Source organism: Suncus etruscus, chromosome 3 (genome assembly GCF_024139225.1).
Source record: "Suncus etruscus isolate mSunEtr1 chromosome 3, mSunEtr1.pri.cur, whole genome shotgun sequence".
Classification (NCBI taxonomy): Eukaryota; Metazoa; Chordata; class Mammalia; order Eulipotyphla; family Soricidae; genus Suncus; species Suncus etruscus.
Window position 1 is genome coordinate 168,910,615 of NC_064850.1, and position 15,987 is coordinate 168,926,601.

Consider the following 15,987-nt stretch of genomic DNA (forward strand, 5'->3'; position numbering starts at 1 on the left):
AGGGGTGCAGCCCCATTTATTCTCCGAATGCTGGTTTCCAACATGTTGGCAGGTAAGTATTCAGTGTCTCAGAGCAATAATTAATTATGAAAAGGAAAGTCTAAGAGAGTGGAAATGCTTGACAGCATCCACACATATCATAGTGTCAATGCAATTTAACAGATGCCACTGATCAGTTGCTTTCATCTTGTCATAATTTAATCATTATAATGACAGGAAGTTTTTATGATTTCATTCATGGGTTTAAATTCAAGCAAAATAGCACTATATCCAACAATATTCTTCAGTGTTTTGTCTTTATTTGAAGATTATATATTTGATTATTTGTTTAAAGTAGATATTCTATTAAAATATATGAGAATTCAATAATAAAATAAATAAATACATATAATAATAAGTAAATATGCAATGTTGAGTGTTGTTCAGTGGTATAGCATATGTTCTGTATGGATGATACATCATCACTATAATATATATGTACTTACTTAAAAACTATATATGCAATTCAATAATACAGCCCATATATTATATATATTAAATCTTGGAAGGAAGAAAGGAAGGAAGAATGGAAGAAAGGAAGGAAAAAGAAAACAATAGAAAAGGTTTGAGTTTCTTAATGAAGTGATGTTATCACAGTTCAATCCAATAGATTCTATAATCTAAGAGAGATCAATATTCCACATCACCCACTTTGACCTGTGATTTTTCTTTTGTTTATGTCAAAACAGTTAGTTAAGGAATTTAACTAAGCAACTGATTATCCTCCCTGGAGAACAATTATATTTTTCCCATGGAGGTCAAACGTGCTTTCCAGCAATATTTTTCCATCTGACATTAAGAAATAAATGAAAAAAAAATAAGTGAAGTTTATTTTCCTTTCTCATTTTTTAATTTCTCACATAATGCACCACACCACACCATATTACACATAATAATTATTCATTTATCTCTTAGCATTCTTTGCACTCAATGAATTTCTTAGTCTCCTTATAGTTTAGCAAGTCACAAAAGCTCAGTGTAGAACTCATAATATATTGGTCACTTATATTCACTACAACTGAGACTTTATGATTTTAAATATGTATTGACAGCTTTGTAATACAGAAAAGATTTATCTTATTTTTATGAATACCAAATATTCCTTAAGACCTGATATTTCTTCCTATGAATGCTATTCAGAAGTAGTAAGAATGTGTATATAATTAGATATTGTTGAATACCTGTTTTATTTAACATTTCTCCAAATATATGTAGATGAATAAATGCTGCTTCAGAATAACAGAGACAATGTATTTTTTTTTGTTTGTTTTTGGGCCACAACTGGCGGTGCTCAGGGGTTATTCCTGGCTTTCTGCTCAGAAATAACTCCTGGCAGGCACGGGGGACCATATGGAACACCAGGATTCGAGCCAACCACCTTAGGTCCTGGATCAGCTGCTTGCAAGGCAAACACCGCTGTGCTATCTCTCCTGGCACAAAGAGACAATGTATCTTAGGTTTCGGGTCTGATACCTAGGTCTTTCATCCATTTAACCTTCGTACAAGATATTAGCTGGGGGGGTCTAAGTTCAATTTTTTGCAGTGGCTAGCTAGTTGTGCCAACACCACTTGTTGAAGAGGCGTTCTTTGCTCCATTTAGGATTTCTTGCTCCTTTATCAAAAATTAGGTGATTGTATGTCTAGGGAACATCTCTGAGTATTCAAGCCTATTACACTGATCTGAGGGCCTGTCCTTATTTCAATACCATGCTGTTTTGATAACTATTTCTTTGTAGTACAGTTTAAAGTTGGGGAAAGTAATTCCTCCCATACTCTTTTTCTCAATGATTGCTTTAGCTATTCTAGGGTGTTTATTGTTCCACATGAATTTCAAAACTGCCTGATCCACTTCTTTGAAGAATGTCATGGGTATCTTTGTAGGGATCGCATTAAGTCTGTACAATGCTTTGGGGAGTATTGCCATTTTAATGATGTTAATCCTGCCAATCCATGAGCACGGTGTGTGCTTCCATTTCCGCATGTCCTTTCTTATTTCTTGGAGCAGAGTTTTATAGTTTTCTTTGTATAGGTCCTTCATATTTTTAGTCAAGTTGATTCCAAGATATTTGAGTTTGTGTGGCATTATTGTGAATGGAGTTGTTTTCTTAATGTCAATTTCTTCCTTATTACTATTGGTGTATAGAAAGGCCATTGATTTTTCTGTGTTAATTTTGTAGCTTGCCACCTTGCTATATGAGTCAATTGTTTCTAGAAGCTTTTTCATAAACTTTAGGGTATTCTAGGTAGAGTATCATGTCATCTGCAAACAGTGAGAGCTTGACTTCTTCCTTTCCTATCTGGATTCCCTTGATATCTTTTTCTTGCCTAATCGCTATAGCAAGGACTTCCAGTGCTATGTTGAATAGGAGTGGTGAGAGAGGACAGCCTTGTCTTGTGCCAGAATTTAGAGGAAAGACTTTCAGTTTTTCTCCATTGAGGACAATATTTCCCTCTGGCTTGTGGAAGATGACCTTAACTATATTGAGAAAGGTTCCTTCCATTCCCATTTTGCTAATAGTTTTGATCAAGAATGGGTGTTGGACCTTATCAAATGCTTTCTCAGCATTTGATATGATCATGTGATTTCTATTTTTCTTGTTGTTGATGTTGTGTATTATGTTCATAGATTTACGAATGTTAAACCAGCCTTGTATTCCTGGGATAAAACCTACTTGAACAACAGGTAGGTAAAACACTCCAGGACATTGAGACTAAAGGCATCTTCAAAGAGGATACTGCACTCTCCAAGCAAGTGAAAGCAGAGATTAACAGATGGGAATATATTAAACTGAGACGCTTCTACACCTCACCTCAAAAGAAATAGCGCCAGGATACAAGAGCCCCCCACTGAGTGGGAGAAACTATTCACCCAATACCCATCAGATAAGGGGCTAATCTCCAAAATATACAAAGCACTGACAGAAATTTACAAGAAAAAAAATCTTATCCCATCAAACAATGGGGAGAAGAAATGGACAGACATTTGACAAAGAAGAAATACAAATGGTCAAAACACACATGAAAAAATGCTCCACATCAGTAAGCATCAGGGAGATGCAAATCAAAACAACTATGAGGTACCACCTCACACCCCAGAGATTGGCACACATCACAAAGAAAGAGAACAAGCAGTGTTAGCGGGGATGTGGAGAGAAAGGAACTCTTATCCACTGCTGGTGGGAATGCCATCTAGTTCAACCTTTATGGAAAGCAATAAGATTCCTCCAGTGGCCGGGCGGTGGCGCTAAAGGTAAGGTGCCTGCGCTAGCCTTGGACGGACCGCGGTTCGATCCCCCAGTGTCCCATATGGTCCCCCAAGCCAGGAGCAACTTCTGAGCACATAGCCAGGAGTAGCCCCTGAGCATTACCGGTGTGTCCCCCTCCAAAAAAAAAAGAAGATTCCTCCAAAAACTGGAAATCGAGCTCCCATATGACCCAGCTATATCACTCCTAGGAATATACCCTAGGAACACAAAAATACAATACAAAAATCCCTTCTTTACACCTATATTCATTGCAGCACTATTTGCCATAGCAAGACTCTTGAAACAGCCAAGATACCCTTCAACAGATGAATGGGTAAAGAAACTGTGGTACATATACACAATGGAATATTATGCAGCTGTCAGGAGAGATAAAGTCATTAAATTTTCCTATGCATGGATGTACATGGAATCTATCATACTGAGTGACATAAGTCAGAGAGAAAGACGCAGAATGGTCTCACTCATGTATTGGTTTTAAGAAAAATGAAAGGCATTCTTGCAATAACAACTTTCAGACAGGAAAGGAAAAGAGCTGGAAGTAACAACTCACCTCATGAATCTCACCACAAACAAGGATGAGTTTGGTTAGAGAAATAACTACGTTTTGAACTATCCTAATAATGAGAATGTATGAGGGAAATAGAAAACCTGTCTAGAGTACAGGCGGTGGTTGGGTGGGGAGGTGGGAGATTTGGGACATTGGTGATGGGAATGTTGCACTGGTGATGGGTGGTGTTCTTTACATGACTGAAACCCAAACACAATCATGTATGTAATAAAGTTGTTTAAATAAAAAAAAATAACAGAGACAAATTCCTTTATTAGAATAATAAACTTTATAAAATTATAAGAAAGCACTGTAAAATAATAATTACCAGCACAAATTATGAAATGTATTTATAAATAAATATATATATTTATAAATATATATTTATATATATAAATGTCATACATCTTACATCATTATCAGTAACATTCACAGTAATTATGAAAAATAGGCATTAACATCCTGATTTGCAGACAAGAAAATTAATCTACCAAATTAAATAGCAAAATATGAAATATTTATATTTAATATTAATAATAATATATATAATATTAGCTTGTAGCCTTTGAAAGAAGAGCATTGTCAATCATAAATTAAAAATGTAAACAAAATGTTTATTATTCATAACTTTTATGCAATATGTGTATTGCATATTGCATATATATGCATACAAATACATATACATACATATATACAGGTATATACTGCAAAATACAAATTATGAATAATAAACATACATTTTGGTTAAAATTTTAATATAAAATAAAAATATATATAGTTGTTTGGGTGACACACCTGGCAGAGGTCAGAGGGTACTCTTGACTTTATGCTCAGAAATCGCTTCTGGCAGGCTCAAGGGTTATATGGGGTGCTGAAACTCGAACCCAAGTTCATCCTGGGTTGGCTGCATGCAATGCCAATGTCCTACCACTGTGCTATTGTTCCGGCCCCATGTATGCATTATAAATTTAATGTTAATTACAGCATGAAAAAAATTGGCGAGTGCTGCAGAAAGATATTTCTACAGACAAGGGTGTTGCAGACAAAAAATGTCTAGCTAATGTTTCAATAGAAAAACCAAAGATCAAGAAGAAAAAACATGTTCAAAAGTCGATAAGGGTATTCTGGTGTGCTAAACCCCAGGTAGATTTATATACTGTTAGTGTTCTTCAGTTCCTTGGCTGATCAAGTTTATAATTGTAAAAAAAAATTGCTATGCCAATAATTTAGAAAAATATTTTTTCAGAGTCTGAGAATTTTGTATAGGAAAGTTTCTTTTAGGAGGTCTCTCAATCACCAAGGCTACTCCTAGTGTTTCTAGGCTGGGTTGTAAGAACTAAGTACTTAGACCCAAAGATGTTAAGTTGTTCAGGTCTGTTGGTGCTGATGACTACTAGCGTCAAAATTTGGGGACCTCCAGTGCTAAATCCTGTGTTGCTCATGCTCAAGAGGCCATTGATTGCTGCCAGTAATGGAAGGCAAGCCAGGTATATGCTGGTTATGTTGTTAGGGGAAAATTTATAAAATAGATATTATAATAACTCAGATATATGATAGATGCCTGTTAAGCCCTTCTCCACCCCCAATTGGACCAGATATAGATGCCTGTAAAGCCTTTCTCTGCTCCACCTTCTTGATCCCCCTTGATCTGGGATTTCACCTTGAGGCATCAATGGCCTGCTGGAATCCGTCAATGCCCCTCCTAAGTGGAACTTGACCTATTCGGGCAAAAGAATGGACTTCTGTTCGCTCCTCCCTAGGTTCTCACCTTTTGTTTTGAAAAAGCACAAGTTCGCCCTCTGATTGAACATTGTGTTTAACCCTGGACGAGGAAGGTTCCTTAAACCTATAAATTAAACCTTCCTAGAGTATCGGGGGCTTCCGATTTCCATCTACTTGACTGTCCCCAGAGCCCCAGACCTCTGGAATAAACCCACTTTGCTTTTACATTCTCTGAAGTATGTTTGTGGTCTTTATTGAGGTAATGGGCTTTTCCCAGACCCTGGGCTTCCCCCTTGGGTCCCAGGGTTGTCCCAAATTTTGGGCCTCCCAAGGCCCTCGGCTTTTTGGTCCCCTTTTAACAATGTCACTAAGTCCATTATATCACCATCCCCAAGAATGATTGAAAATTAGAATTTTGTTCATCGCACACCTTACAAAATGTGTTTCGTCTTAGCTGCCTACATAATTTACTTTTAAGAAGAAACATTCTTTTAAAACTAAATTTGCCTCAAGTCATACATGCTTCTCAGGTGTAAAATGACTGTTTTACAAGAGGGGCTTGGAGTAGGAATGGGGCAGGTAGGTAATAGATTTTTCATATATAAAGTATTGAGTAATCTATTGTTATATCTAATATTATGTGAGATCACAAATAAATGAGTAGGAGGAGAGGGCATTTCTTGTTGTTGTTCTCTGTGAGTACTCAGGACAAATATGTGCGCTTGATGGTAAATTACAGGTTTTGAAAATGAGGCAGGTAGCAGAGATCCTCCTAAAGGCACTTTCTTGGGCTTGGAGGTTAGCTTTGGAAAGGAACTGCCACTTCACCTGAGCAGTAACAAAGAAACACAAAGATATGCTTTGCAGGAAGGAGAGAGAATGAGAAAAGGTGAGTGACAAGAAATTACATGGATTTTGTAAGACAAAGAGTATTGAGTGTAGCTGAATTGTGACTGGAAAGAAATTGTTGTGCAGATTAATATGCAAAATAAAACAAGGCGAGAGGGGGGAAGGTGGAGGAAGTTTTAGACCAGGGGTCTCAAACTCAATTTACCTGAGGGCCACAGGAGGCAAAGTTGGGGTGAGGCGGGGCTGCATAAGGGATTTTGCTTACCGAATATTTGCAATAAAAAATCGCATTAGTAAAAAAAAAATCGCAAAAAAATCGCATTAAACATTTGCATACCCCGAACGGAACTGCTCGGGGTATGCAAATGTTTAATGCGATTTTTTTTCTTACTAATGCGATTTTTATTGCAATTATTTGGTAAGCGAATAATCGCGAATACTGACAGGCCACAAAATGTTGTATGGAGGACCACAAACGCCCCGCAGGGCGCGAGTTTGAGACCTCTGCTTTAGATCAATCTCCACTAAGGAAGAAAAGGAGGGGACTGTTTCAGTATTCATTGTTATATAATATTATATAATATTTAAACTTCATTTCTTTGAGACTTTTGTTACCTGCTATGTCCTAAAGTCTCCCATTAAAATGCAAATTTAGTTGGAAGGTGTATTAATCAAAACCTCCCTACAAGCTAAGAACTTGGTGGATTTTAGAATAAGTCAGGAGTGTAGGTGGAAAATTGCCAAAGGAAACTTCACCCATTCTACAATTTTGCTGCAGGCCACCTCCACTTGCAATTATAATACCCCATTTTACTCTGTAGCAGGAACTGTATTAAGGCTTCAGTGCCAAGACCTTGAGGCAGGGGCTTCAAGGCAGGCCGGAAGCTAAGAGAAGAGAAAATGTTATAAATCTCCATGGAGAAGTGGTTCCAAACTTTTCAGGTAAGCATCCAACTCAGGCCTTCTGAGATTCACCCATCACCAGTCTTTAATCCTTTCAGATGTTTGAAAATGATAATCATATCCCACTTCCCTTGAGCTGTAAAAATTGCATTTTACTTGTTCCTTCGTAAATCAATCCTTACTGACACATAGGTGCAGCTTGTGCAGGAGACAGATTTACAATTGCATTGTTAATTTAGGACAAGATCAGTATATTTGCACATGCACATTACTTTAAAAAAAACTTAAATGGATAGGCAGGGAGAACAAGCGTGTCATATTTAAATACAAATTTATTGATTCTGAATATCTGTGTTGGTCATTCATCTCTACCTATTAGTCCAAGGAACGTAATAGGAAACCTGTAAGATGGAATATGCAGGGGTTTTTTTTTTTCAATTTTCTCTCAGCCACAGTGAGAGAATTCTATGGAGTCCAGTGACTCCAAAGTCCAGTGACTTTGTCAGCTATATACTTGAAATTTTGAACTGAAAGTAGCATTTGGGTAAAGGGAAAAATAATTTATTGGGAGAAAAAGAAGGGGCTGTAGGTAGATAAAGTCTCTAAGTGCATAGATGTTTTTCAGGTTTCTTTAAATAATGTCTCTAAGGACTCCTTGAGTATTTAACATTATTGAAAAAAAAAAGCTTGGATTTTACTTGCTAGCTACAAGAACTGTCCCATTTTTGACTGACCCACCTTACATTTTCAAAAATCCTTCACATTTTCTCTTTCTGATAAATGAGAAGTTAATTTAGGCAAATGCCAAAGAAATCTGTAGGATCCTTGCATTCTTAATAGCATTGTTGTCAAATGATGAGAAATGCAAAGAGCCCAATTTTCATCAAAATGGCCCTACTCAAGACCCTTTTTTATAAATTTCCCTAAATTCTCTGTAAGACAGACTCGGTTTTCTTGAAAAAAAAAAAAAAAAAAAAGCTGAGAGACTTTGAGGGGACCATGTTTCTCTTCTTTTCAGTCTCCTAAAACTCTCCTGAGAGGTCTAGGAAGGGCCCAGCAAAAGCTGTCTCCTAGAGAGGAACTCGGGCAATAAGGCCAAGAAAAACTGAGTGAGTGAACACCAGCCATCAGAAGCATCTGGCAAGAGGTGACTCCAATGTCTGTGAATGTGGGAGGGTCTGACACTGCTGTGAGATTCACAACTAGGAAATTCTGAAGAAACCTGTCAGCTTTGTTTGTTTCTCTTCTCTTCCATCTCCTGAAGCTCTCCTAAGAGGGCCAGGGAGGGCCCAGCGAAAACGGTCTACTAGAGGTTCCAAAAGTGCACGGCCACTCCGCTTTACTTTGCGGCACACACTCTATCTAACTAGTGAACCTCACCATAACACACAGAAAAAAAATCACACTACAAGTGTGTGTAAACACCTTGAACAGAGGATAAAGATGAGATCTCTGATGACCCAAAAAATACTAACCATCTGATTAATCTCCCAGATAAGGAGTTTAGAATAGAAATATGGAGTATCCGCATGGAAATCAAAGAAAACATAGCTCTAGGTGAAGAGAACACAAAGACAGAAATCACAAAACACCAAACTGAAATAACAGGTCTGAAAAAAAAAGGTAGCTGAACTGAAAACCTCAATGGAAAGCCTCTCCAATAGGGTTAACAGAAGCCAAGGACAGAACCAGAGAACTGGAAGAACAAGTGCATAACAACTCCATACAGCAGTAGGATTGGAAAAGACCCTTAAGGAAAATGATCAGATAATGGAAAAAGAAGTACTCAAGGAATGTGAACAAATGAAAATCGAAGTCTTTGATAAACTCAAGAGAAACAACATAAGAATCATTAGAATTCCAGAGCCTCAGGGAAAAATAAACAGTCAAAGACATCATTATAGAGAAACACTCAGAGCTAAAGACTGCATGCAATCAAATCCTACATGTCCAAAGAGTACCAGCTAAAAGTGACCCGAAGAAAAAAACATCACAAGACACATGCTAGTTACAATGACAAATCCCACAGATAGAGATAGAATACTGAAAGCAGCAAGAACAAAGGAAATTAAATTCAAAGGTGTATCCAGAGAATTTACAGCAGACATGTCACAAGAAACTCTCAAGGCCAGAGAGTCGTGGTAGAATATTGTGAAAAGACTGAATGAAATGGATGATTCACCTAAAATACTGTACCCAACCCTACTCATGTTCAGGTTTCAGGGAAGGATACATGGCTTTATAGATAAGCAACAGCCCAGAAATTTTACAGATGCAAAACCAGCCTTAAAGGAAAAACTGAAAGGTCTACTTTAAGAAAAGACACACCAACAGCACTCCAAACTTATACACAAAGATAACATTTAATCCATGACAATCATCTCAATCAATGTCAATGTACTAAATGCACCAATTACAAAACACAGAGGGCAAGATGGATAAAAAAAAAGTTAAATCCAACCTTCATCTGCCTATAGAAAACACACTTGAATAGTCAGAACAAACAGAGACTCAAAAATAAAGGCTGGAGGAAAATCATTCAAGCAAACATCACCCTTAAAAAAGCTGGGGTGGCCATATTTATATCAGACGACAAAAACTTTAGACTCAGAAAAGTTGTAAGGGACAAAGATGGACATTCCATACTAATCAAGGGATATGTGCAACAGGAAGAAATTGCACTACTAAACATATATGCACTCAATGAGAGATGTGCAAAATATCTAATACAATTATTGACAAATTTGAAAGAGGACATCAATAATAACACAATAATTGTGGGAGACATCAACAGGGCTCTGTCAACACTTGATAAGCCAACCAGACTGAAACCCAACAAAAATATACTAGCCCTGAGAAGAAAAATAGAAGAAAGAGGCCTAGTAGGTATATATAGGTCATTCTATTCCCAGAAACCTGAATACAAATTTTTCTCCATTGTACATGGGTCATTCTCCAGAATAGACCACATGCTGGACCATAAAACATACCTGCATAAAATCAAGAGGACAGAAACTTTGCAGACTACCTTCACTGACAAGACTCTGAAATTCGATGTGAACTACAAAGTGACACAGAAGAAACATTTTATCAACTGGAAATTAAACATCCTGCTACTGAACAACCAAAGGGTCTGAGATGAAATCAAAAAGAAAATCAAAACTTTCCCGAAAACAAATGACAATGAAGGCACAAACTATCAGAATCTATGGGACACATCAAATGCAGTACTGAGAGGAAATTTTATAGTTTTGCAAGCACACATCAGGAGAAAAGAAGGGGCATACTAGAATAGTTTAATGATGCAGATTATAAAATTAGAACATGCTCAACAAAAGAAACCAAAAATAGGGAGACAGAAGGAAATAACAAAGCTTAGAGCAGAAATCAATGAAGTGGAAACCCAAAAAAATTTGGAAAGAGCAATGAAAGCAGAAGTTGGTTCTTTGAAAAAATAATCAAGATTGATAGACAACTGGCAAAAATCACGAAGAAAGAGTGAAACCTAATAACCCGTATTAGAAATGAACAGGGGAGATCACTACAAATATTGCAGAGATTCAAAGGGTAATCAGAGACTACATTGAGAAACTCTATGCTACTAAGCATGAGAACTTGGAAAAAATGGATAAATTCTTAAACTGATAACCTTCCACATTTGAATGAGGATGTAGCATATCAGAACACCTTAGCACTATTGAGAAAAATAAAACAGTAATCAAATGTCTGCCCACAAACAAAATCCCAAAACATATGTATTCACTAATGAATTCTTTCAAACCTTTCAAGAGGAACTACTACCAATTATGGTCAGGCTCTTTAATAAAATTGAAAAAACAGGAACAATTCCAAATAGCTTTTATGAAACAAACATCACCTTGATACCTAAACCAGACACAGATGCTGCAAAAAAAGCAAATTACAGATCAATATCCCTGATGAACACAGATGCAAAGATCCTCAACAAAATCCTGGCAAACAGGATCCAATGCCTCATCAAGGAGATCATTCACTATGATCAAGAAGGTTTTATTCCATGAATGCAAGGATGGTTTAACATCTATAAATCTATCAACACAATACACAACCTCAATACCATTAAAAATAAAAATCACATGATCGAATAATAGATGTAGAGAAAACATTTGATAAGGTCCAACACCCATTCTTGATCAAAACTCTCAGCAAGAATGGAATAAAAGGAACCTTTTCAATCTAGTTAAGGCCATCTACCCCAAGCCAATGGCAAATATTATCCTCAATAGAGAAAAACTAAAAGTTTTTCTCAAAATTCTGGTACAAGACAAGGCTGTCCTCTATCACCATTCCTATTAAATATAGTACTTGAAGTACTTATTATAACACTTAGGCAAGAAAAAGATATCAAGGGAATCCAGATAGAAAAGGATGAAGTCAAGTTCTCACTGTTTGCAGATGACATGATACTCTATTTAGAAAACGCTAAAGACTCTATCAAAAAGCTTCTAGAAACTATAGTTTTATATAGCAATGTGGCAGGCTACAAAATTAACACACAGAAATCAAAATCAATGGCCTTTTTATACACCTATAATCATAGGAAAAAATGGACATAAAGAAAACAATCCCATTCACATTAGTGTCACACAAATTCAAATATCTTGAAGTCGACTTGACTAAAGACATGAAGGACCTATACAAATAAAACTATAAAACCCAACTCCAAGAAATAAAAGAGGACACGTGGAAATGGAAGCACATACCCTGCTCATTGATTGGCAGAATTAACATGATTAAAATTAACATAATTAAAATAATCTCTAAAACATTGTACAGATTTAATGCGATCCCTCTAAAGATACCCATGACATTCTTCAAAGAAGTGAATCAAACACTTCTGATATTCATTTGGAACAATAAACACCCTGGAATATTTAAATTAATCCTTGGAAAAAGAAATATGGAAGGCATTACTTTCCCCAATTTTAAACTGTATTACAAAGCAATAGTTATGAAAACAGGATGGTATTGGAATAAAGATAGACCCTCAGTTCAGTAGAATAGGCTTGAGACCTGGAAATCATGGGCTAACACAGAGACCCACAATCACTGCTCCTTCATCATAATGTTTTTAGTTTGTACTAAAAACAAAAATGTTTTAAATACTAAACAAGTTAAGAGAAATATATGTTTAAAACTATATTATATTTCCAGTTAGAAGATAATATGAAATAATAACAAAATTTTTATGACAAATTTAACTTGTTTCAAACAAAATTGTGGTAGATATCAATGACACTCACTATATTTACAAAGATACACAGCATTTAATTTTGTAAAAGTGTAAAAATTTTGGGGCCGGAGCTGAAATGCAAGCTATAGGGTGTTTGCCTTGCCCAAGCTAGCCTAAGATGGACCGCTGTTCCTCAAGCCAGGAGCGATTTCTGATCTCATAGCCTGGATAACCCCTGAGCATCACCATCACCAGGTGTGGTTGGAAAACCAAAAAAAAAAAAGTGTAAAATTTTCAGAACTCAATTTTGCATCCCTAAATAATAAATACAAGTACTAAATTCTTATAACTTTTGACTCACCTCATTCTCTCCAAAACATATTTTGCAGGCTAGATATATTCCTTTGGCTATTGACATTATAAAATGAGCCAGATAATTGCGATTTTTTATTTTGTTGTATGCTTAGGTAGGCACAGCCCAATTAGACCATATAATAATATGTTTACACACATACATATATAAATATATATGTATGTATGTATGTATGTACATATATATGTACAATATAAAACCCCAAACCAATTCTCTTCCTCCTAGAATTTGGTCAGTAGTGTATTTAAGGATTCACAACTGCAGCTGATTCGGAAGTTCTTTTCCAGATGTTCAGTTTGACCTGGGGCAGCTCAATCAAAGTTTGTAAGGCTTCCAACATCTCTAGTGGGAATTTCAGAAAAGGAGACATATGGATTATTCTGACGAGAGGGTATGAAGACAGAAATTCCTGTGTGATGACTCCAGAACATAAAATTTCCCTTAGAGCAAGTCAAATAATAACATTATTTGTACCAATAACAATAATGAATAATTAAATGAGCAGTTTAGTGCTTTTCAAAAATAAAGAACATAAAACAGAAGCACACAATAAAGCAACAATCTATAAAGAACTAGAAGTGAAGAAAATGAAGCACCCGTATCAGATTAGAAAAAAAGGTGATGCAAAAGGCATAAAAGAGGATAAAATTTCCAGCATAATAATATATGGAATAGAAAATAGGTGGAAAGAAGTTCAGCGAGGCAATCCTCCTCACACATTTTATCAACACAGATATCAAATCACTGAGATTACATTCCATGTTGTTATACCAAGATGACCAATACCTTTTATGTCATGGGGAATAAAGCAAATAAAGTATTTTTTATATTTGAATTTGTAAATCCAACCCAATTTTATAGGTCTTGTTAATAGCTTGAGAAATTTTATAGGGTAGAATTTTAGCACAATTCTAAAAAGGAAATAGTTTGGTGAGAGTGTAAAAGGCATCTTATTTTGTTCATCTATTATATATGCTAAAATACATTTACATTCTTTTTATAGAATATATACATATAAATACATGTTTAAATTATATATCATTTCTACATTGAAGAAATAATAAGTTTCATTAGAGTTTAAAATATATACAAATATAAACTTATTAGGAATTGTTTATTGAATTTGCACAACTAAATATCATGTCAATAAGAAGATAGTGAGTTTATTCTGAAAAAAAGAGTGTTAAAGATGCTAAAATTGTAGGAGCAATAATTACATTATTACATGAGAAGCAAACATTGCAACAAGTTTGAGCCATATTATTTTTTAGTTAGTTAGACATGGTTGCTATAATAATCCTGACAGTACTCAGCTACAATTTTTTTACTCTGTATTTAGGAGGGACTTGTCACAATGCTTTGGGAATAAAATGCAGTAAATTAAATTTGTATTGGAATTTGTTGCAAATAAGGCAAATGCCTACTGTCTTGGGCTATTTCTTTAACTTTTCAACAAAGCCTTACTTCATGTCTCCTTACCTTATGTAGCCTGTAACTATTAGAGAGTTATTGGGATTGAGTATACATTTAGAGGATATTGAGGATTGGAGGATATTGAAGAGTGGAGGAGACATCATGAGGGAGAATTAGGATCAGAAAACACTAGAAATAATTTACTATAGCATTTGGAGAACCATGTGGGTGTCAAAGATTGAACAAGGATGTGCTTCTTATATGGCAAATGCTCTACAAAAGATAGTATTACTTCTTTCTGCCCATTAACACAAAATGTTTTACAGATCACTATCAACTTTTATTAAATAATTTTAAATGGTTTGTTTTGCACTTATAATTTTTTCTTATATTTATAACTCCTTAATATGAACATGTATTACTACTGGCTACAGGATCATTCTAACAGCCATATCTAACAAACTAAAGGTGCTGAGGGGACCTAAAAGTGTACGTAGGTTGATATGGATACTGGGGATAAAATCTCCACTAGCTGGTTACTGGGCAGGTATTTTTCCCAATGTACCAACACTTCTTTCCCCCTAACTATATTCTTAACTGACTGAATATGTTCATAAAATTGCATACAAAATCAGTTATTTTAAAACATCTGACTGCATAGTACCAAGAAGCTAAGAAAGACACACAGAGTGGTAGCAGCATTATATTTCTGACTTAGAAATGCATTTATGCACACTGGCAATTGGGCCCTAGAAGAAGTGGCTCCAATTCCCTCAGTAACCACACATTTCTTCCAGTCAACGAATCATACCACAAACATAATGAACATCATCAGACTGCAAGGTCATAATGAAAAAGCATTGCAGAAACCACCATTCTTAGTGAATAAAGATGATATGTCTCAAGACCCAACCAGTATGACAACTATATAGCTTCTCTGATAAGGATTTTGGAAAAGAAATGTAAATGATATTCAAGGAACTCAAAATTAACAACCAAAATCTTGGTAGGCGAAATAAATAACTCACTGAAAATCTCATCAACAGAGTAATGGCCATCAAGGACAATATCAGTGAACTTGAAGATGAGCTACATAACACCTACAGATGACAGCAGAAGATGAAAAAGAGTCTTAAATGAACAGCTAAAAGAAAACTTTGGAATAAATTTAAGAAGAAAATTATAAAACTCATTGGTTTTTCAGAAGTTTCAACAGCCAAGATATTACTGTTGAGAAGATCTCAGACCTGGAAAGACTATTTATCTACTTCTTTTCCAAAGGGTAACAGCTAAAAAAATACTCCAAGACACATCCTAATCAAAATGGTATAAACAATAGATAGAGATCGACTATAAAAGCAGCAAAGAGCAAAGAATATACAAAGGTGTGTCCTTATGATTTACACCAGATTTGAAACCTCCAGACCTAATGGCAGTGAGGTATATAGTAAAAAAAATCAATCAATTGAATGCCTCAAGAAGAATACTTTAAATATCTACAATCTCATTGTGATTTAAAGCAACAATACAGTTTCACAGATAAACAAAACACAAGGAATATTAGAGACTCAAAACATCTTTAAATGAAAACTTGAAGGAGTAATTGAAGACAAGACTAATATCACAGACATAACAACCTTTTATAAAATTTCATAAAATTTTA